This window comes from Phoca vitulina, unplaced genomic scaffold (genome assembly GCF_004348235.1).
Source record: "Phoca vitulina isolate PV1807 unplaced genomic scaffold, GSC_HSeal_1.0 scaffold1, whole genome shotgun sequence".
Classification (NCBI taxonomy): Eukaryota; Metazoa; Chordata; class Mammalia; order Carnivora; family Phocidae; genus Phoca; species Phoca vitulina.
Window position 1 is genome coordinate 83,793,353 of NW_022589704.1, and position 24,492 is coordinate 83,817,844.

Here is a 24,492-nt window from a genome sequence, read left to right on the forward strand (position 1 = left end):
CCAAAGGAATATAGTCAACTGGAAAACAAAGAGCACTGGAGAAAGAAACAAACTACCAAATCCAAAAAGCACAGAATTTCTTTGCAGCCAGAGAAATTCATACCAAGACATGTTGTAACTAAAATGTCAAAAGTTAAATACAAAGAGAGAATCTTAAAAGCAGCAAGACAAAACAACTTGTTACACACAAGGTAAATCCCCTAAGGCTATGAGCAGATTTTTCAGCAGAAACTTTGCAGGAAAGAAGAAAGTGGCATGATATATTAAAGTACTGAGAGGAAAAAAAACTTCCAAGTAAAAATATTCTACATGGTAAGGTCATCATTCAGAATACAAGGATAGATAAAGAGTTTTCCAGATAAGCAAAAAGTTAAAGAAGTTAATCACCACTAAACTGACCTTACAAGAAATGTTAAAGAGACTTCTTTAAGCTGAAAAGAAATGGCACTAATTAATGAAAAGAAAACATACAAAAGAAAAAAAAACTCACTGGAAAAGGTAAATATATAGTAAAGGTGGTGGATTAATCATTTATAAAGCTAATATGAAGGTCAAAAGACAAAAGTAGTGAAATTAACTAAAACTACAATAATTAGTGATGGGATACATAAAAAGATGTAAATGTGACATCAAAAGCATAAAATGGGGGTAAAAATATATTTTTGGAATGTATTCAAATTTGAGTTGCAATCAATTTAAAATAGACTGTTATGTAACTAAGAAGTTATATGTGAACCTCACAGCAACCACAAAGGGAAAACTTATAGTAAATACAAAAAAGAAAATGAGAAAGAGAGAAATCTAAGCATAACAATAAGGAAAGCCATCAAACCACAATGGGAGAGAGATATAGAAAAAAAAGTAATGCAGAGGAACTACAGAAAACAGCCAGAAAACAATGATCAAAAGGGCAACAGAGGGGCGCCTGGGTGGCTCAGTCGTTAAGCGTCTGCCTTCGGCTCAGGTCATGATCCTAGGGTCCTGGGATCGAGCCCCACATCTGGCTCCCTGCTCAGCGGGAAGCCTGCTTCTCCCTCTCCCACTCTCCCTGCTTGTGTTCCTGCTCTCGCTGTGTCTCTCTCTGTCAAATAAATAAATAAAATCTTTAAAAAAAAAAAAAGGGCAACAGATACATACCTACCAATAATTACTTTAAATGTAAACAGATTAAATTCTCCAATCAAAAGACATATACAGTGGCTGAATGGATAAAAACAAGATGCATCTATTTGTTGCCAACAGGGGACTCACTTCAGAAGGATACACACAGACTGAAAGTGAAAGGATGGAAAAAATATTGCAAACAAATTGAGATTTAAAAGAGCTGATGTAGCTATACTTATATCAGATGAAATAGGTTTTAAAACAAAGACTGTAATAAAAGATAAAAAAAGGCATTGCATCATGATAAAGGGGTCAATCCAGCAAGAACATACAACATTTATAAATACCTATGTACCCAACATAGGAGTACTAAAATATATGAAGCAAAGATTAACAGATCTAAAGGGAGAAACTGACAGCAAGACAATAAGAGTGGGGGATTTTAACACTCCACTTACATCAGTGGATAGATCATCCAGACAGAAAATCAATAAGAAAAATCAACCTTAAATGACACATTAGACTAGATGGACTTTATTAATAGACATATACAGAACATTCCATCCAAAAACAGAAAAATACAAATTTTTCCAAAGAGCAGATGGAACATTCTCCAGGAGAGATCATATTAGTCCACAAAACAAGTCTCAAGAAGACTGAAGTCATATCAAGCATCTTTTCCAACCACAATGGTATGAAACTAAGAAAACTGAAAAAATAACAAAAATGTGAAAATTAAACAACATGCTACTGAACAACCAACAGGTCATCAAAGAAATCAAAGGAGAAATCAAAAAATATCTAGAGACAAATGAAAGCAGAAATATGGCATACCAAAACCTATGAGATGCAGCAAGAGTGAATATAAGAGGGAAGTTCATAGCAATACAGGCCTAAGTCAAGAAACAAGAAAAATCTCACATAAACGATGTAACTTTACAACTAAAGGAACTAGAAAAAGAGGAACAAACAAAACTCAAAGTTGGTAGAAGAAAAGAAATAATAAAATAAGAGCCAAAATAAATGAAATAGAGACTAAAAAGACAAATAGAAAAGATCAATGAAACTGGGAGCTGGTTCTTTGAAAAGACTCATAAAATTGACAAACCTTTAGCTAGACTAACCAAGAAAAAGAGAGGGCTCAAATAAATAAAAAAATGAAAGAAGAGAAACAACAAATGATACCACAGACATACAAAGGATTATGAGTCTACTATGAACAATTATATGTCCACAAACTGGATAACCTAGAAGACATGGATAAACACCTAGAAATATACAATTTTCCAAAACTGACTCATGAAGAAATAGAGATTCTGAATAGACCAAACACTAGTAAAGAGATTGAATAGTAATTAAAAACCTCCTTACAAACAGAAGGCCAGGACAAGATGGCTTCACTGGTGAATTCTATCAAACATTCAAGAAGATTTAATACTTATCCTTGTCAAACTTCTCCAAAAAACTGAAGAGGAGGGAATGCCTTCCAGACACTTCCTATGAAGCCAGCATTATGCTGATACCAAAACCAGACAAGGACATCGCCAAAAAAAAGAAAATTACAGGCCCATATCCTTGTATTGGGATATTAAACATAGACACAAAAATCCTTGGTGCACCTGGGTGTATCAGTCGGTTAAGTGTCTGCCTTTGGCTCAGGTTATGATCCCGTGATACTGGGATCAAGCCCCTCATCTGACTCCCTGTTTCAGCAGGGAGTCTGCTTCTCCCTCTCCTTCTGCCTCTCCCCTTGGCTTGTGCTCTCTCTTACTCACTAACTGTCTCTCTTAAAAAAATAAATAAAATCTTTTAAAAAAATCCTCAACAAAATGTTAGCAAACTCAATTCAACAATACATTAAAAAGATCATACACCATGATCTAGTGGGATTTATTCCAGTGATACAAGGATGGCTCAACATGTGCAAATCAATCAACCTGGTATACCACATTAAAAAAATGAAAGATAAAAATCATATGATCATCTTAACAGGTGCAGATAAAGCATTTGACAAAACTCAACATCCATTTATGATTTTAAAAACTCTCAACAACGTGTGTGTGTGTGTGTGTGTGTGTATAATGTGCATCAACATAATAAAAGCCATATATGACAAACACAGTTAATATTATACCCACTAGTATAAAAGCTGAAATCTTTTCCTTTAAGATCAGAAACAAAACAGGGATGCCACTATCTTCATTTAAAAAAAAAAAAAAAAAGATTTTATGTTTAAGTAATCTCTACACCCAACATGGAGCTTGAACTCACAACCCCAAGATCAAGAGTTGTATGCTCTTCCAACTGAGCCAACCAGGTGCCTCATTCTCACTTTTATTCAACGTAGTATTGGAAGTCCTGCCACAGTAATTAGGCAAGAAAAATAAATAAAAGGCATCCAAACTGGAAAGAAGAAGTATTTGTTGCTATTTGTGGATGACACAGTGCTACATTTAAATGACCCTAAGGACTCCACCAAAAATGGTAAGAGCTAATAAATGAATTCAGTAAATTGCAGGATACAAAATTAATATACAAAAATCTGTTGCACTTCTACACACTAATAATGAACTATAAGAGAAATCAAGAAAACAATTCCATCTACAATCACATCAAACAGAACAAAATATCTAGGAGTAAATTTAACCAAAGAAGTGAAAGACCTGTACACTGAAAACTACAAGATATACACTGAAAGAAATTAAAGATGACATAAGTGGAAGGATATTCCATGCTCATGGATTGGAAGAATTAATATTGTAAAAATATCCATACTACCCAAAGCAATCTACAGATCCAATGCAATCTCTATCAAAGTCCAAAGGCATTTTTCACAGAACTAAAACAAATAATTCTAAAATTTGTGTGGAACCTCAAAAGACTCCAAAAGAACCAACACAGTCTTGAAAAAGAAGACAAAGCCAGAAGTATCAGGATCATTGATTTTAAACTATACTACAAAGCTACAGTAGTCAAAACAATATAGTATTGGCATAAAAACAGACACACAGATCTCTGGCACATAATAGAGAGTCCAGAAATAAACTCATGCATGTATGGTCAATTAATTTATGGCAAAGGTATCAAGAATACACAATGGATAAAGAATAGTCTCTTCAATAAATGGTGCTGAAAAAAGTGGACAGCCACCTGCATAAGAATGAAACTGAACCAACCACTATCTTATGTCATATATTAAAATTAACACAAAATGGATGACTTTAATGTTAGACCTGAAAACATAAAACTCCTAGAAGAAAACATAAGCAGTAAGTTCCTTGATATTGGTCTTGGTGATGGTTTTTTGACTCTGACTCCAGAGACAAGGGAAACAAAAGCAAAAATAAATAAATGGGATTACATCAAACTAAAAAGCTTCTGCATAGCTCTTTCCACCATTTTGGAGCCTAAGGAGGCCTGCTGGGAACAGGATGCCTAAAACGACAAATAGGTCTGGAAGGTGTGGTCCAAGGTCATTTTTGCTGGCTATCAGTGGGGTCTCTAGAACCAGAGGGAGCACAAAGCTCTTCTTAAAATTGAAGGTGTTTATGCTGAGATGAAACTGAATTCATCTAGGCAAGAAATGTACCTATGCGTACAGAGCAAAGAAAAACACGGTGACTCCTGGTGGCAAACCAAACAAAACCAGAGTAATCTAGGGAAAAGTAACTTGTGGTCATGGAAACAGTGGCATGGTTTGTGCCAAATTTCAAAGCAACCTTCCTGCTAAAGGCATTGGCCACACAATCCATGTGATGCTGTACCCTTCAAGGATTTAAACTTACAGAAAAGTAAATAAATAAAGGTGTAGATTTGTTCTCTTGTAAAAAATAAATAAAGAAAGAAAGAAGCTTCTGCATAGCTAAGGAAACCATCAACAAAATGGAAGGCAACCTACTGAATGGGAGAACATATTTGCCAATCATGTATCTGATAAGGAGTTGATATTCAAAATATATAAAGAACTCATACAACTCAATAACAAAACACAATCTAGTTACAAAAATAGGTGGAAGATCTGAATAGACATTTTTCCAAAGAAGACATACAGATGACTAATAAGCACATGATTAGATGTTTTACATCACTAATCACCAGGGAAATGCAAATCAAAAAACCACAATGAGATATCACTTTACACCTATCAGAATGGCTACCATCAAAAAGACAAGAAATAACAAGTGTTGGTGAGAATGCAGAAAAAAGGGAACCCACGTGCACTGTTGGTGGGAATGTAAATTGGTGTGGTCACCATGGAAAACAATATAGAGGTTCCTCAAAAAATTAAAAATAGAGCTACCATATGATTCACTAATTCCACTACTGGGTATTTATCTGAAGGAAAAAAAAACAAAACACTATTTCGAAAAGATATATTCACCCTTACATTCACTGCAGCATTATTTACAATAGCCAAGATACGGAAATCACCTAAGAGTCCACTGATGGATGAGAAGGTATACTAAAAATATACAATGGAATACTACTCAGCTGTAAAGAAGGCTGAAATCTTGCCATTTGTAACAACATGGTAGACCTTGAAGGCATTATATTAAGTGAAATAAGTCAGACAGAGAAAGACAAATGTGGAGTCTAAACAGCAAAACAAACCAACAAAACAAAACAAAGTCCAAACTCATAGGTACAGATTACAGAGTGGTGGTTGCCTGAGGGCAGGTGGATGGGGGGAATGGGTAATGGGGATCAAGAGGTACAAAGTTCTAGTTATAAAATAAATAAGTTATGGGGATGTAATGTACAGCATGGGAAATATAGTCAGTAATATTGTATTAACCTGTATGGTAACAGATGGTGACTACACTTACTGTGGTGATCAGTTCACAGTATGTACAAATGTCGAATCATTGTGTTGTATACATGAAACTAATATAATATTGCATGTCAATCATACTTCAATAAAAAAAGAAAAGAAAGGGCTCATTAGATACTTTATAAGGAAATATTGCTAGGCATCTATGTAATGTTCTCTTAGCACCTTTTAAAATATACTTTCCCTTGAATAAATAAATAAATAATAAATAATAAAATACACCTAACCTCTTACTTTCTCCCACCTAGTCTCCCAGATTTAAGGCCCTGTGAATACTCTGCAGACCCCATACACCATTACATCTGAAGACCAATGATATCAAACAGATTAAAATGAGCCCATATCCCACATTAAGTATAATCATTTTGCTGTAAAAATTTGGAAAGGATTTTTATAATTTTGTTTCTGAAATATTAAGCTTCCAATAATATGCCTAATTTATAACCAACTATGATTTCCAAGTGATCATCAAGCACCTAGAGGAATGCTTACAGAGTGAAAAGTTTTAACTTAAAAACTCTTTTCAAATGTCTTGACATTTGCATGCTACTCTTTTTGACAATGAATGGAGCTGACATAATATTGCATTTTACTTAGTTATTAACCTGAATTTTGTTCTTCTAATCTGCAACCCGTGTGTGATCGGACCTTAAATATTTTCCTAGGCCTGTGAAACTTGGAAACTCTGGAGTGCCTTCAGTTCATAATGAAATCAATAGGCCTGCCTGCAACAGCCCCAGATTATCATCCCCATCAGAGACCTAGTACAGGAGTCCTTGGGGACTGAACCACCAAACACTCAGCCCAAGGACTGGTCACTGTGCAGTCCTGCCTGGTCTTCGCTGGTTATAATCTGACACCGGCTGGTCTTCAGGCAAGCAGTCCGCATGCGGATGGGATACCTTGTCTGAGCACGCAGAACTCCTCAATGTCTAGTGGCTACATTTGGCTCCTTGTTTGAAGTTTTTTGTTTGTTTGTTTTTACATCTTTCAAATAAAATCTTCTTTTGAGATTCAGCTTGACATTAGAAGGAATAATATATAACTCACCACACTCCCTCTAACCCACAAAAACAACCCCAAAAATTACTCAGTGGAAAAACCTTCAGAAATAAATAGACACAACATATAACTCTTAGTATTTCCTATTCAGTCTTCGGAGGCTCTTTGAAGGCAGCCCTGTAGCTAAGAGCCCAGGCTCCCCCCCTGTACTGACCTCTGCTGGGGCCAGAAGTCTCCAAGCCCACCGTTCCCAAAGCAGTGGCCCCACATCCTTTATACTGTGCTGCTTTTTAAAAAAGATTTTATTTATTTATTTGACAGAGAGAGGGCACAAGCAGGAGGAGCAGCAGACAGAGGGAGAAGCAGGCTCCCCGCTGAGCAGGGAGCCCTGTGCGGGGCTCGATCCCAGGACCCCAGGATCAGGACCCGAGCCAAAGGCAGCCGCTCAACTGACTGAGCCACCCAGGCACCCTATACTGTGCTGCTTTTTAAAGGAAAAATGTCTGGGGAAAATTGTTAACTATGTAGGTAAATATGGCATATTCTTAAATTTAAAATTCCAGAGAGATTTTTCAATATTTACAGTTCTGATTTCCTTGTAGATGTTCCTAAAACAATGGCACCATTAAACCTTAAAATTAATACCTTACATTGAGAACAAATGCTATGCCTTTTATAAGCATCTCCTTAATCCGTTCTTTCTCTTTATTCATTTAATATCGGTTGAGCACCTTCTCCGTGCCAGACACCATGCTGAGCCCTGGTGAGTACAGCAGACGGAGTCCCTGGGAATAAAGAAGGCAACAATTGCAGCCCATTGCGGTGTCTTCTGTAAGTGCTTCTGCATGGTTAATTTAAACCTGTTTTACTAAAATTCAATCCCATTTCTCCTTGTTCTACCCATGGAGTAGGTAAACAACAGCCAATCACTGTCTTCTCCAACATAGGCTTCCTGATACTTGAAACACTCAAATTTCTTTTTTCTTGTTCAAAATAAACATATTTTTCCACAAAGAAAAGAAGATTACATTTGATGTGTGCAACAAGCCAATATAACTCCTTTGCTGTGTCATCACATTGTCATTGATACGAAAATATAGAATATAACTTTTCAGTCACATTGAAAAGATAGAGGAAAATACAGTCTCGTGATCAACTAGTTTCTTAGGCATTAATCTATACACAATCTTGATAATACTATTCTAAAAAAAATGTACTATAATGAAACAAAAATTGTGTCTCATTGCACTAGCTGAGGAAAAAGTAACTAATAGGTCTCTACCCCATATGACTCATATCTGAGTACCCTGCCCCCAAAGAAATCAAGACACACTGTCACTGAACCACATTATTATACCTTAAGAAGACTATAAAATGTGTACATCACTCATTCATTGACATTAAACTTGTGCCAAAACTATTAAGAGCACATATTAATACATATCCCAAATGTGTAGGAATGACTACAGAATAAAACACAAAATGAAATTGGTACTCACTATTAATTTGTCTTTTATAAATGATTAAGTAAAGCATATGAAGGAAATAAAAGGGCAATAAATACCCTTTTATCACAAACTGGGGGATTTCTCTTACTCTGGGCTTGCACACAACCAGTTTAGAAATATGCATAATTGCCTATGGTCAACATCATATCACTGCCAGATCACACATTAAACAGATAACCACTATTATTATAAAAGCGACTTCCTTGACCTCATATTTTGGTCTGGCTAGGAATTCCTGTATTTTCCCAGATCAGCTGTTACACGGTGCCAGTCTTGTGCTGTGCATGTCAATTTTGTACCAGTGTAAGTGACCGTCGCCTTACAGAGCATACTCGAAAACACACTTCTATGCATAGGAATAGCATAAGTTCAAGAAATATGATCATAGTTCTTGCAGTGCTTTTTAAAATCTGAAGTCTATGTGTGTTTTTCTATTATAGCTAAGGTACAGTGTGTGTTATTTGGCAGCTGAATTTGACATGAAAATATAAAAGGTTTGGGCAACCACATATTTGGAAATAGAAATCTTTCCTGAAAACATGGCTTTGGTTTTTAAACACAGCTAAATTTCTGGAAACTTCAATTTGTTAAAGACAGCCAAGACTTCAATCATATTTAACATATTCCTGGGGTTTACATATAGTGTTTCAAAGTAATAAACAACATCTTGTTTGGAGTAGCATGAAGAAAATGAGGCAAGCACTTCTTTAGAGTAAAAGCTCCACTTTTAAAAATAGTTTGGAGACTCATTCTTATGTTGGTAAAATCACAAAACACTATTCAGCAAACAAAACATGATGAGCTCAATTCAAGTTGGTAAACATTTTTAGCTGGCTTCATTTGTAGTAAGAATTTTAATGTAACCATAACTTCAAGAATATGTCTCTCATAATAGAAACTTGAGGGGCATAACTTTTTTTTAATTGTTAATAAGAACAATGGTGTCAAGTTTGCACTTGAAAATCGGAAGAGATGTGATGACAACAGTGAATTGATGGTTTAAACAAGTTTAAAAATCACATTACAGCACACTAAAATGCAACCACACTTACTCACCAGTGCTCTCACTGCAGCAACCAACAAGCCCCAGGTCTGATTCAGTAGCAGAAAATACACTCCTTCCCTAAGGTATGGTCTATATATACCTTACGTCCAGCATGTAAAACTAGCAATATGGTTGTAAATCTTTCACATGCTTTTGCCTCATCGGTCTAAACACAACAGCGATGTCTGAAAACTCTTAAGTCTCTGAGTAAGAATAACAAGCCCTTTTCAACAAGCAAAACATGACGAGTCAAATAGTATTATCCAAGAAAAGGAAGGAGCTTTCTCTATACTCTTTATAAGAAGTCAGGTCAGGGTGCCTGGGTGGCTCAGTCGGTTAAGCGTCTGCCCTCAGCTCGGGTCATGATCCCAGCTTCCTGGGATTGAGTCCCGCGTTGGGCTCCCTGCTCCATAGGGAGTCTGCTTCTCCCTCTGCCTCTCTCTGTGTCTCCATGAATAAATAAATAAAATCTTAAAAAAAAAAAGAATATAGGTCAAATTTCATTTCACCATGCTTTTTCCCTGTACAAGGACTCAGTGAACAGAAAATCTGTTGTAAGAACAGTTACGGATTCACATCCGGATAATTTATGGCAAAACAACTAATAAGAATATGAACATCTTGTTCTGTGGTCAATACTCCTTAAGTTTGTCTGCATGTTATTCCTAGCTTGTTTTATAATAGATACTTTATTTCTAGTGGCTAGCAGGTAAAACATGGGAATTTGTCTAAAGGTTTAAAAGTTGCTGAGATACTACTTCACACCCATTAGGATAGATACCATCAAAAACAGAAAACAACAAGTGTTGGTGGCGAGGATGTGGAGAAATTGGAGGCTCATGGCATATGGAATGCTAAATGGTGTGGTCACTACAGAAAACAGTGTGTCAGTTCCTCAAAACATTAAAAATAGAATTACCATATAATCCAGCAATTCCACTTCTGGGTATATACCCAGAAGAATTGGAAATAGGGTCTCAAAGAGGTATTTGTACACCCATGATATAGCAGCATTATTCATAACAGTCAAACAGTGGGAGCAACCCAAGGATCAATTAATGAATGAATGAGAAACAAAATGTGGCATATTCGTACAATGGAATATTATTCAGCCTTAAAAAGGAATGAAATTCTGACAAATGCTACACCATGAATGAATCTTGAGGACATTATGCTACGTGAAATAGGCCAATTACCAAAAGGCAAATGCTCTAAGATTCCACTTCTGTGATGTGCCTTGAGTAGTCAAATTCATAGAGACAAAAAGTAGAATGGTGGTTCCCAGGGCTGGGGGGAGGGGAGAATAGGAAGTTATGGTTTAATGGGTACAGAGTTTCAGTTTTGCAGGAAGAAAAGAGTTCTATAGATTGGTTGCACAACAACATGAATATACTTAACGCTACTGAACTGTATACTTAAGAATGGTTAAGGTTTCCCAGGGGAATTCTACCAAACATTTAAAGAAGAATTAATACCTATTCTTCTGAAACTGTTCCAAAAAATAGAAATGGAAGGAAAACTTCCAAACTCGTTTTATGAGGCCACCATTACCTTGATCCCAAAACCAGACAAAGACCCCATCAAAAAAGAGAACTACAAACCAATATCTTTGATGAACATTGATGCAAAAATTCTCACCAAAATACTAGCCAATAGGATATAACAGTACATTAAAAGGATTATTCACCATGACCAAGCGGGATTTATCCCTGGGCTGCAAGGTTGGTTCAACATCTGCAAATCGACCAATGTGATACAATACATTAATCAAAGAAAGAACAAGAACCATATGATCCTCTCAATAGATGCAGAAAAAGCATTTCACAAAGTACAGCATCCTTTCTTGATCAAAACTCTTCAGAGTATAGGGATAGAGGGTACATACCTCAATATCATAAAAACCATCTATGAAAAACCCACAGCGAATATCATTCTCAATGGGGAAAAACTGAGAGCTTTCCCCTAAGGTCAGGAACACGGCAGGGATGTCCACTATCACCACTGCTATTCAACATAGTACTAGAAGTCCTAGCCACAGCAATTAGACAACAAAAAGAAATAAAAGGCATGCAAATTGGCAAAGAAGAAGTCAAACTCTCACTCTTTGCAGATGATATTACACTTTATGTGGAAAACCCAAAAGACTCCACCCCAAAACTGCTAGAACTCATACAGGAATTCAGTAAAGTGGCAGGATATAAAATCAATGCACAGAAATCAGTGGCATTCCTATACACCAACAACAATACAGAAGAAAGAGAAATTAAGGAGTCGTTCCCATTTACAATTGCACCCAAAATCATAAGATACCTAGGAATAAATCTAACCAAAGAGGCAAAGAATCTGTACTCCGAAAACTGTAAAATACTCATGAAAGAAACTGAGGAAGACACAAAGAAATGGAAAAACGTTCCATGCTCATGGATTGGAAGAACAAATATTGTGAAGATGTCAATGCTACCTAGAACAATCTACACATTTAATGCAATCCCCATCAAAATACCATCCACTTTTTTCAAAGAAAGGGAACAAATAATCCTAAGATTTGTATGGAACCAGAAAAGACCCTGAATAGCCAGAGGAATGTTGAAAAAGAAAAGCAAAGCTGGCGGCATCACAATTCCAGACTTCCAGCTCTATTACAAAGCTGTCATCATCAAGACAGTATGGTACTGGCACAAAAACAGACACATAGATCAATGGAACAGAATAGAGAGCCCAGAAATGGACCCTCAACTCTACGGTCAACTAATCTTCAACAAAGCAGGAAAGAATGTCCGATGGAAAAAAGACAGTCTCTTCAACAAATGGTGTTGGGAAAATTGGACAGCCACATACAGAAGAATGAAACTGGACCATTTCCTTACACCACACACAAAAATAGACTCAAAATGGTTGAAAGACCTAAATGTGAGACAGGAATCCATAAAAATCCTTGAAGAGAACACAGGCAGCAACCTCTTCGACCTCAGCCACAGCAACTTCTTCCTAGAAACATCACCAAAGGCAAGGGAAGCAAGGGCAAAAATGAACTACTGGGACTTCATCAAGATAAAAAGCTTTTGCACAGCAAAAGAAACAGTCAACAAAACCAAAAGACAACCGACAGAATGGGAGAAGATATTTGCAAATGACATATCAGATAAAGGACTAGTATTCAAGATCTATAAAGAACTTACTAACTCAACACCCAAAGAACAAATGATCCAATCAGGAAATGGGCAGAAGACATGAACAGACATTTTTCCAAAGAAGACATCCAAATGGCCAACAGACACATGAAAAAGTGCTCAACATTGCTCGGCATCAGGGAAATCCAAATCAAAACCTCAATGAGATACCACCTCACACCAGTCAGAATGGCTAAAATTAACAAGTCAGGAAATGACAGATGTTGGTGGGGATGCGGAGGAAGGGGAACCCTCCTATACTGTTGGTGGGAATGCAAGCTGGTGCAGCCACTCTGGAAAACAGTATGGAGGTTCCTCAAAAAGTTGAAAATAGAGCTACCATATGACCCAGCAATTGTACTACTGGGTATTTACCCCAAAGATACAAATGTAGGGATCCGAAGGGGTATGTGCACCCCAATGTTTATAGCAGCAATGTCCACAATAGCCAAACTATGGAAAGAGCCAAGATGTCCATCGACAGATAAATGGATAAAGAAGATGTGGTATACACACACACACACACACACGCGCGCGCGCACGCGCGCGTGCACGCGCACGCATATAATGGAATATTATGCAGCCATCAAAAGGAATGAAATCTTGCCATTTGCAACGATGTGGATGGAACTGGAGGGTATTATGCTGAGTGAAATAAGTCAATCAGAGAAAGACAGGATCTCACTGATATGAGGAATTTTTTTTAAAGAATTTATTTATTTATTTGAGAGAGAGCAAGCTAGAGAGAGAGAGCACAAGCAGGGGGAGTGGGAGAGGGAGAAGCAGGCTCCCTGCTGAACAGGGAGCCCGATGTGGGGCTCGATCTCAGGACCCTGGGATCATGACCTGAGCCAAAGGCAGATGCTTAACCATCTGAGCCACCCAGGTGCCCGATATGAGGAATTCTTAATCTCAGGAAACAAACTGAGGGTTGCTGGAGTGGTGGGGGGTGGGAGGGATGGGGTGGCTGGGTGACAGACATTGGGGAGGGTATGTGCTATGGTGAGTGCTGTGAATTGTGTAAGACTGTTGAATCACAGACCTGTACCTCTGAAACAAATAATACATTATATGTTAAAAAAAAAAAAAAAAGGAAGAAGATAGCAGGAAGGGAAAAATGAAGGGGGGGAAATTGGAGGGGGAGACAAACCATGAGAGACTATGGACTCTCAGAAACAAACTGAGAGTTCTAGAGGGGAGGGGGGTAGGGGAATGGGTTAGATGGGTGATGGGTATTAAAGAGGGCACGTACTGAATGGAGCACAGGATGTTAAACGCAAACAATGAATCATGGAACACTACATCAAAAACTAATGATGTAATGTATGGTGATTAACATAACATAATAAAATTTAAAAAAAAAAAAAGGATGGTTTAGGTGGTAAATTTTATGTGATGTGTATTTTGCCCCAAGGAAATCTTTTTTTAAATTGAAATAAATAAATAAAGTCCGTGTAGTCTGAAGATCAGGGCCAAGCCTGCTGCATCATTTCATCATTGAATCTTCACAACAACACAGGCCATGAGTGATACTCTGTCCATGTTACAGATGGGACAGCTAAGGCCAAAACCTCAGAACTCAGAAAAGATCACACTCCTAGTTAAGTGGAAGGTTTGAGGGACAAATGACTCCATCCCTGTTCTATGTCCAGTAGCACACTCTGCCTCTCACACCAACATTGATACCTTACTGCAAATTCCTGTCATTTAGTCCCCAAACAGCAATCATTTTCATTGTTTAATCACCCACACGTGAGCTGGTCTTGATCTTAAGCCCATGTCTTCAGCACGAAATAGACACTGGGATAGGAAGACAAGATCCCTGGCTTGCATGGTTTACTGTCCAGCAGATAAAAACGGAAATGAAAACAAAGACCCTTGCATGTAAGCAGACATATAACAGATTTATAGCCTTCAGTTGGAGTCCACAGGAGGAGAGGAGAATGCCCTGCTGAATGAAGGGGCCAAAGACCGGCTGCTGTCATTTCTGCTGTGACGGTCCCCTCTCCTCTAGCCTTTTCATCCTTGCCTGCCTCACTGTTCAATATGAAAATACCCCCACTTTTAGTAGAGGATGGAAGCCTGAAAAAGCCTATGTTAAATGTCTGTTTGTAAAAGATGTTTCTCATCCAAAAGAGGAAAGGATTTGTAAGAATCTCTAACCATCCACTTAGAGAAAGGATACGATGAAATATTAAGTGTTTGACTAAACCTCTCTTCCTACAGTCTAACAGTGGACAAGTATCAGGAGAAAAAAAGGAAAATCAATATTTTTAAAACATTTGCCTCACCGATTCACAGCTTAGACTCTCAAAATCCTTACCAAAAAAAAAAAAAAAAAAAGAAAGAAAGAAAAAGATACTTTACAGTCTTTGTCCAGAGGAGTAAAGTTTTATATGTTCCCTATGCAAGCAAGAAGTGATAAGATGGAGTAATTTTAGTAATAAACCTTAAGACTTTAAAAATCAATAAGGAAAGATCTATAGAGTCACATCTAGATATGCCTAGGAGAACTTTGAAAGTACACATACTAAGGACTCTAAGATCTTAGAGGGATGGGGAAATCTTTCACTCTTATTTTATATGATTTTATGAATATATGATGCATTTTTTGGCATTTTTCAAATAAAAAAGGAAAAGCAGACAAGACTAATAAATACTTTCATAGATGCATATTGCAGTCTAAAAGAAGGAAGTCCATTGTCAATGACTATGTTGATTTACATAACAGACACCTTTATCCTTCATTAACAGGAAGTACTATAGCACAGTGGTTAGAAGTGGGGGTTTTTAAGTCAGACTTTGGTTTGAATTTCAGCCTCATTCTCACTGGTTGTGAGCTGGAAAAATATGATTTACCCACTCAAAATTTATGTTCCCATCTGTAAAATGGGGATAATAATACCAATCTCTCAGGTTGCTCGTTAAGGTTTTAGAGGTTAATATGTCTGGTACATACTGATCCCTCAGTTAAATACAATTATTAGAAGATTACAGTTAACAAAAGAGACCAGGTGACTCTACAATGTTAACATTAAATTAGCTGAATGTAGACATAAAGGATCAGGAAAAACAAACAGATAATAGACTGTAAGGAAAGCTTGAATTTGATAATAGGGCAGCTTAATTACTCAGATATTGATTAGGATAATAATGAAGCTAAATTTGTATCCTGTTTCTAAAGATATCGTGTGCTTGCTTGCTATTCCAGTTTCCTAAGTAGTCAACAATCTCAAGAGAATGTTCTTGAGATTTAACCATGTATGATTAAAAATAATAGATGATATTGAAAGCATCTGGTTCAGCAAATGCTCCCAGGACTGAAAAGTCAAGGTACTAATGCGGCTTTTTAAGATAATACAAACTGCCAAAAGGAATGCTGATTGAATTTCTAAAAGGTAAACTGCTTAACACAGAAGAATGAGAAGTTATTTTTTAAAGAGTTAAAGGAGATTCAGTTGAGATTTATCACAGTTAAGTACTAAACCAAGACAAGAAAAAAAAAAAGTGATACAAATAAAAGTGGTTAAGCAGAGATTTTAAAAGCAAGCTGTTTGGACAGTTAGTAGAAATCTTTATATGTTTAAGTAATAAAATCACATAAAATAAACAGAAATAACAAGGTTAGGCTAAAAGGAAAATGGCAGGCAATGAACTTGAAATCTACAAAATATTTCAAATAATCCTAAACACTTTTCTACAAATGTTAAACTGAGCCTCCTCATTAAAGAATATTTTTTTTTTAAGTCAGAGTTCAGTAGGGGGCAGGGATTTAACAATGGAGAGGCAAAGATTTATCTTGCTGTCTCAGCAAATATTGTCATAAAACAATTTTGCTTTCCAACTTTGTAAAAAGAGCATCTGAGCAGTGTACACATACCAGAAGAAATTATTGTGGGCAGAGAAGTAAAGTTATACTGGCCTTTTACTCCTTTCCTACTGTTACAGAGATCTAATCATATCTGGGACACGTATGCAAAGCCAGCCAAAGATATCGACAGGGTGGAAGCCATCTTTGCAGCAAAATGGGGGGCTCATGCCTCCTTTAAGAAATCTGTCCCCGCCAACCACCCATAGAACAACTTTGTCTTAGAGATAAATGAAGTCAAGGCACTATTTCCAAAGCGCCACTCGGTCTACCTGGGGGGAGACAGAACATTCTGGATGTGCAGATCCTCCTGACCCTGATTTTCTTCTGTTTGCCCATTAGCACAGATTAGTTTACTGTTCACATTGTCCCCTAGACACTAGTCTGAGAAAGCAAGCAGACTAAAACAGAAACAAGCCTTTGGTGAGAATAGGAAGTGGGCTAGGGGTAGGGCACAGTAGAGCAATAGCATAAGGCATCAAGCCAGAAAAACAGGCTCTGATGGACATACGGTGTCCATATTTTCCAAACCAAAACTCATGACACATAGCTTGACAAGTATGATTGCACTTATGGAACAACAGGACAGAATATTTACAACCCAGGGTTGCCCTGGAAAATCTAGGATATATAAACACCACCTCCATAAAGGCATTGAAAGTGGGAAGGCTAACATAACCTACTTTGAATTCTGCAAGTGCTGGCCAGCACATGTGAAAGCAAGTTGAAGTCACCCTCGTCTCCATTTATTTCGATCACAAATGCATTACATATTTTTGACACATTTAGGATCTCTATTCCAAAGACTTGCCATAAGAATAGCAGGTGATATCTGAATGAAATAGATTTTTACAGTTGAGTAGAAAAGCGTGCATCATATCAGATTAGATTGTTTGCCAAACTTGCCTGCCCAGGCCTTTCAGGGGGACTAAACTCATCCAGAGACTTCAGAGTAACAGAAGAGAGGAAATATTCTCAGAAAGCCCATGCACACTTGCGCGTAGCTTTCAGATTAGGTTCCACAAGTTTTCAGAAAGAAAATTAATCAATTTAAATATGTGCCACTTTTTTCTTGCCTTATATCCATGTAATTACTTGCATGTGAGAGTCATTGTTTCTTATATGACCCCCCAAAAATACTTTAGTGAAAGCTTCTTGTCGAAAGATAAACAAAGGTCAATAACCTAATATCCCCAAGCAACCCTAAAACAACAAACCAGGGAGGGAAAAAAGTGAAGAAATGCTCAGAACAGGGGAAAGATCTTCGTTCGTTATATTCTTTCGACAGTGGATAAAACTTATGATTTCCCCCAATAACTATAAATTGATAGCATATCTGACTTTAAAAAAAATATATAAGGAGTCCCCGTAAAAGATTGGAAGAGTTATTCTGCAGGAGGTCAGAAACTTTTTAATGACTAGAAATGTATCAATACGATATACGTTGTCAATGCACCATAGAAACTGGAAGTGGGAAAATGCCTGAGGGATTATCTAATAAAAGGAAAGCTCCTCTTTTTCACATGAGGAAACTGAGGCATGGCAGCACATCCAGGGTTACCTTGCTAGCTGTAACTGAGTCAAGGCAAAACCCCATCTCCTGCAGAGCTTACGGATGAGTTTATTCATCTGTAAAATGAGGGTGCAGAACTCTGAGGTCAATGCCAACCATAACATCCTGCAATGCTGTATTGATTGATTGCTTTGTAATCTACTTATTTGTATTTTGGCTCTTAAATAAAGGTAAGGCTGCCAGGTTTGACATATTTCTAGCCCTTAGAAAGCTGACCTGACAGTAAAGCCCTTCCAAAACATTTATAGAGACAATGTTCAGCACAATTTGCAGAATTTAATAAGGTGACACATTTTGAAGCATGGTGTAGTTACAGGCAGCCAGCCTGAATGGATGCATGTGAGGGAGGTATTATTTTTTTTTAATTTTCAAGATGTCACTGACAAGGGAGACATATGCCAAATGGTAACATAGGCCTCTATTTAAAAAAAAATCCTTGAAAAAGGCATGAAGAGCAATGAAGAGCATGACACAAGAAGAATGAATGAAACATCAAAACAGGATACCCTGAATGAGAAAATACACTGATTAAAACTAATTAAGGTCATCTGATGCTTCTTCTTTTCCACTTACACCTGACCCCAAAATAGAGCCATGCAGAGGTTTCCCAATATTTAATAGCCTAGTATGAATCCTGGAAAGATCCTCTTCAATCAAAGTATATAAATTAGTATAAAATCAGGCTATATTTTTAAAATTTTCTATACTAGTTATAATGTTTCTTGTTTATCTTTACCATGAACTCCTACCAGTATTTTATACAGCTCTAAGGTAGAATTTACACAGTAAAAGAAAAAATGACTATGTGGCAAAAATATTGAATGAATGCTCAAATTGTTAAAAGCAAGGATAGCCAATTTACTACTACTATCTAAAAAATTGTTTGATCAGATGTAGTATATTTTACATATATTATAGGTAAGATCTTTAAAACATAATGAGCCAGTGAGCAGAACATTCTTTTAGGGTCACAGAGTACTTTTTTCATAATACATAGTAGAATATCTATATCACCAAAATCATGATTGGAGGCAATTAAAAAGACAAAAGTACTTGGAAAAATTGTTGCACAATTCTGGTTGCCTGACTTCCTGACGGACCTCACAACTGTCAGGTAACCAGGTGAAACTTTCAGGTCTCTAATGCATTTTTCCTATATTGATAGAAGGACCTACACTTTGCAATTAAACAGACTCTGGTTTTGACTTCATGGCTTACTGGCTGTTTATTCTCAGGCAATTACTTAACTTCTCAGTGACTGTTCCATTATCTGAAATAATAATAATGTCTGAATCACTAGGTTCTTAAAGTGATTAGATTAGATGGTATCCAAAATTTAGCTGTCATGGTGTATGGCACCAGTAAGCATCCAATAGGTGGAGGTAGTCCTAGTAGCAGTAATAAGAGTAGGAATGAGGGCACCTGGGTGGCTCAGTCGATTAAGTACCTTCCTTCAGCTCAGGTCATGATCCCCGGTCCTGGGATGGAGCCCCGTATCAGGGTCTCTGCTCAGCGGGGAGCCTGCTTCTCCTTCTCCCTCTGTGGCTCCCCCTGCTTGTGCTCTCTCTCTGTCAAATAAATAAATAAATAAAATCTTTAAAAAAAGAGTAGTGGGGCACCTGGGTGGCTCAGTCGTTAAGCGTCTGCCTTCGGCTCAGGTCATGGTCCCGGGGTCCTGGGATCGAGCCCCACATCGGGCTCCCTGTTCGGCGGGAAGCCTGCTTCTCCCTCTCCCACTCCCCCTGCTTGTGTTCGCTCTCTCACTGTCTCTCTCGTCAAATGAATAAATAAAATCTTTAAAAAAAATAAATAAATAAAAATAAAATAAAATAAAATAAAATAATAAATTTAAAAAAAATTTAAAAAGAGTAGTAATGGGCCTTATTACGTTCTTATCTGGTGTGACATGTCATGAAATTAACACAGGTCTTAGATTCAGAGAGGGTTGGGTCTGAAGTCAAGCTCTATGTTCAGTGGTTGGGTGACAAGAGTTTGTCTCTGGTTTGCTTCTTCTTCTGTGAAATGAACACATTATTACTATTCTTATGAAAATTAAATGAGATAGGACATGTTGGTGCTACACGGTGCCTGGCACAATGGAGGGATCATAAGGAAATGCTACTTCCCAACACTCCTTGTCCTCACAACTCCCTCCATTCCTTTATTCACTCATTCACAAGCATGTCCTGAGCCCTGGAAATACAGAAGAAACAAGATTGTCCATTGCGGTTTCAAGAAGGGGATAAGGAGGCAGAGAAAGAGAGATTATAGGATGTGATGACAAATAATTTAAGGGAGTTATAAACCATTCTTGAGGGCACAAAAGAGAATAGAATAAAGCTTTCTTGAAAAGCCTTTAAAAGATCTTAAAAATCAGTGGGCCACTTAATACCCACTAGAATGGCTACAACCAAAAAAAAAAAAAAAATCAACAACACTGACAACAACAACAAGAAAAACAACAGAAAATGACAAGTGTTATTTCCACAAGGATGTGGAGAAATTCAAACCATTATACATTGCTCATGGGAATATAAAATTCCACAGCTGCCATGGAAAACAGTTTAGGGGCTTCTCAAAAATGTAATATAGACTTAAGACCCAGCAATTCCACTCCTATGTATACCCCCCAAAGAATTGAAAGCAGATATTCAAACAGATGATAGTACATGAAAGTTCATAGCAGCACCATTCACAATCACCAAAACGTGGAAACAACCCAAGTGGAAAAATAAAAGGTGGTATATCCACGTAATGGAGTACTATTCGGCCATAGTAAGGAATGAAGGAATGAAGTACTGATGAATGCTACAACATGTATGAACTTTGAAACATTATGTTAAGTGAAAGAAGCCAGTTAAACAAGACCATGCTTGCATTATGTGATTCCATTTGTATAGAATGTCTGCAGTAGGCAAATCTCTGAAAACAGAAAGATTAGTGGTTGATTAGGGCTGAGGGAAATGGGGGGAGTGGTGAGAACTAAAGGGTATAATGTTTCTCTTTGTGGAGACAAAAATATTCTAAAATTGACTCTGGGGGCGCCTGGGTGGCTCAGTCAGTTAAGCGTCTACCTTCCATTCAGGTCATGATCCTGGAGTCCCTGGATCGAATCCCATGCCGGGCTCCCTGCTCAGCAGGGCGTCAGCTTCTCTCTCTCCCTCTGCCCCTCCACCCTGCTCGTGCTCTCTCTCACTCTCAAATAAATAAATAAAATCTTAAAAATAAAAAATAAAATAAAATTGACTCTGGTGATGGTTGCACGTATCCATGACTATACTAAAAACCACTGAATTGTAGGCTTAAAATGGGTCCATTAGAAGGCTTAAAATGGGTCAACTATCTCAATCTGTTTTAAAAAGAGAGAGAAAGAAGCTAAAAATAAAAATGTTAACACACACACACACACACACACACACACACACAATGTCCTAGGAGTTTGGCCAGACTTCTGCTGGATCCAGTATGGATAGTGACTGTTGGTGACCATTCCAGGGCTAGAGCTGAAAACAAACTAAGAGTGTGCCAGGCACAGAAGGTAAAAATGGAACCACATGTCCAAAGCCCAAGACAGGGAATGGTGTTAGCATCTTCTGCAACACTAAGAGGTTGAGTGGGAGCGGGGCATGGGAAAAGGGGCCAGAGAACAAGGAGAGATGGAGATCACTATGGACCTGGAAGAGCTGCACACAGCAGTGCACTGGGCACGTGTACAGGCAAGTTAGTGATCTTTCTTAAGCATCCATTTCCTGTAAAGTGGTAACAAACATAATGCTCACCTCACAAGATACTTTGAGGATTTAATGAAATAGGTAAAGGATGTAGCCAGAGCCTGGCAAATAGTAGGAAGTCAGTAAGTATTAGCTCCTTGAATCTGTGGGAAACCAAGAGTTTAAAATGAGAAATGTCCAGTTATCAACAAAATGTTATATTAGATGATAAAGGTTTCAAGCTTTTTGAACTTTTGAGTAATTTATACACATTACCACTAATTTAACTTCCTCTGATCCATCAAGAAATACACATGGTTTTTTAAAAACCTCTAGAGAATTATGGTGAATGTCTCCTAGACTAATGATAGTGATCCGGCCTCAGTAGCTCAAGCTTAGCCATAAAAATAACAAGTTCTTTTACGATGATGATATTCTAATTAAATATCCCAAACTTTATTCCAGGTATACACAATCCAATATTGGCAGAGCTAATTCAACCAAGAACATTCTAGCCAGTAAATAATAAATTCTCAGAAGCCAAAATTTCCATTTACACCTGTAAATAGAAAATTCAATTTAATGCAAATTGTTAAATAATAAGACCAGTGGGCAATGAACCATACTAAACACATCATATGAAATGGATCGGTCATGCAGCATGGTGACCAGGAAAGAAATTTGTGACACGTTCTGTGACTAAATGCTATGTGTTTACACACATATGCACACACATGCACGTGCACCAAACAAGAAGCTACCACAGAGACACAGCACACATATGAAAAATGTACAAATTCTGATTGAGTGGCTGGTTCCTTTCCTCTGTATTTAAAATCTTTTGGTCACCTTCCATGGGATCATCTAACCATGAAGAATGCTATTTTATACAATGCTTGGCAAAGCAGTTGTTAGGAAGAGGAATCCTGTAAACGGTTTCATTGAATCTAAAAATTATTAAGAAGTGGATTCAGGCATGCTCTTTATTAAGACCTCCTCCATGAGAAAGTTCAGAAGTCACCATCCACAAATTTAAAAAGTAGAAAAATACTTACAGAATCCCTCCAGTTGTGAGGCACATAAGATTAAAGTCACTCAATGTAGATAATTTTTTCCTACCATAGCCTGGACAATAAGATATAGCTTGGGCTTCAGAGATTTTGGAGGTTGTTCAAGGTCCTAGATTTAGGATGTATCTTACAGCGTGTCTAGAGAGCAAGGGACTCAGGGGAGAAAAGTTTGGAAGAAAATAGGTTTGATTTTTAAACATTTTCCAGCTCACTCTCTCTCTTTAAATAAAACATCATGCATCTGAGCTTAGAAACAACTGAAAAGAAAAAAATCACATGGATCATCTTTCACCCTAGTCACCACGGCGCTGACACCCTAACATAGGTTGTTAGAACAAGAGAGTAAAATCCTTAATGCTGATGTAACACTTTGCTTTTTGAGTTCCCAGAGTCTGAAGAGTATGCAGACAAAAAGCCAAGCAAATCTTAGTGGCAGATTTTTTTTTTTCCGTATGTGTTTGTGAAGTACCTGTTTGTCGGTAGCTGAGGGATTTCATAGGAAGGGGGACTTTCAGGCTAAAAGTAGGAAATGCCAGTGTGAGCCTGGACAAGTTGGTCACCCTAAGTGTTTGTCAATAAAAGACTAAAACTGACATATAATCATATGATTTGATGTGACACGCACATCAAATCAACACACATATATTGAAATAATTTTAAAATAATGGCATTCAAAAATGAAAATGCAAAATATTCGGCTAATGAACATTTAGTTACTTCTACTTCAATGAGCTCCCATCAAATCTTCAAGGAAATTTTCAGGTGTATTTTCCAATCAGAAGGACCCATGGTCAACCTAAGAATTCACCCCAAGTCCCCTGGTCCCCAGTAATCTGGAAAATTTTGAAAAAAGGGTTTTAATGTAAAATCATTTCTATATTGATTCAGAGAACTGATTCTATTTTTTAAATAATTCAACTCAAATTCATGTTACCCTGAAATATTAATATAATTAAGGAAGTAAAATATTATCTGGAATATGGCTTTAACCCAACCAAAATAAAACATCAGATCCTTTTCTTTATTATATCACTTGAGCTTAGCATTTTCTTCTGCTAAGAAATTTTTAATGAAACTAATACAGTGCAAGAAACTCTTTATGTTTACCCACCTTAATCACTCCCCACTTACATCTTCACATCTTTAAGAAAGATGAAAACATAGATTAGCAAAATAACAGTTATTTCTTTCTAAATTTATTATAGGTATATTTGATTTCTTCCAAATTTCCAATGGTATCTGCTATATTTTGTTATTGAAATACTTCATGTGATTAATTAGAAGTAGTGATAATGTAGGACTACTTCATCCAAAGATCTACCAGCATATGGAAAACACTAAAAATTACCAAATAAGTCCATTGAGTGAAACATAAAGTAAAAATGAGTTTAAGAGACAGCTGGACATGTTTATGTAGGCAAAGGGGTTGGAAGATATGCTGACAACACAGAGAGGTGTGTTGCAATAAACTTGAAGGAGACAGGCCATTGGGCCAACCATCCCTTTTCTATCCAGGAATTCCTTATGTTCTCATTAGTGTCTCACATCTGGACAGCTGAGTTATTAAAATCTGGCCCTAAACTTGAGTCAATGAAAGAGTTTGGTGTCTCA

At 37.2% G+C, this 24,492-nt stretch overlaps 1 long non-coding RNA gene across 2 annotated transcripts in view; it reads right to left on the bottom strand.

Annotated features, from left to right (window-relative positions):
• LOC116636307 overlaps positions 1-24,492 on the bottom strand; it is a 50,779-nt gene that overhangs the window by 12,499 nt on the left and 13,788 nt on the right. The window contains exons 6-7 of one of the 2 annotated variants that reach the window (XR_004300318.1): positions 22,867-24,022; positions 21,881-21,975 (exon numbers count right to left, since the gene is read on the bottom strand). The exons of the other annotated variant lie outside the window; for it this stretch is intronic. This is a non-coding gene — a long non-coding RNA (uncharacterized LOC116636307). The remainder of the gene's footprint in view (positions 1-21,880; positions 21,976-22,866; positions 24,023-24,492) is intronic. 2 annotated transcript variants of the gene reach the window in all.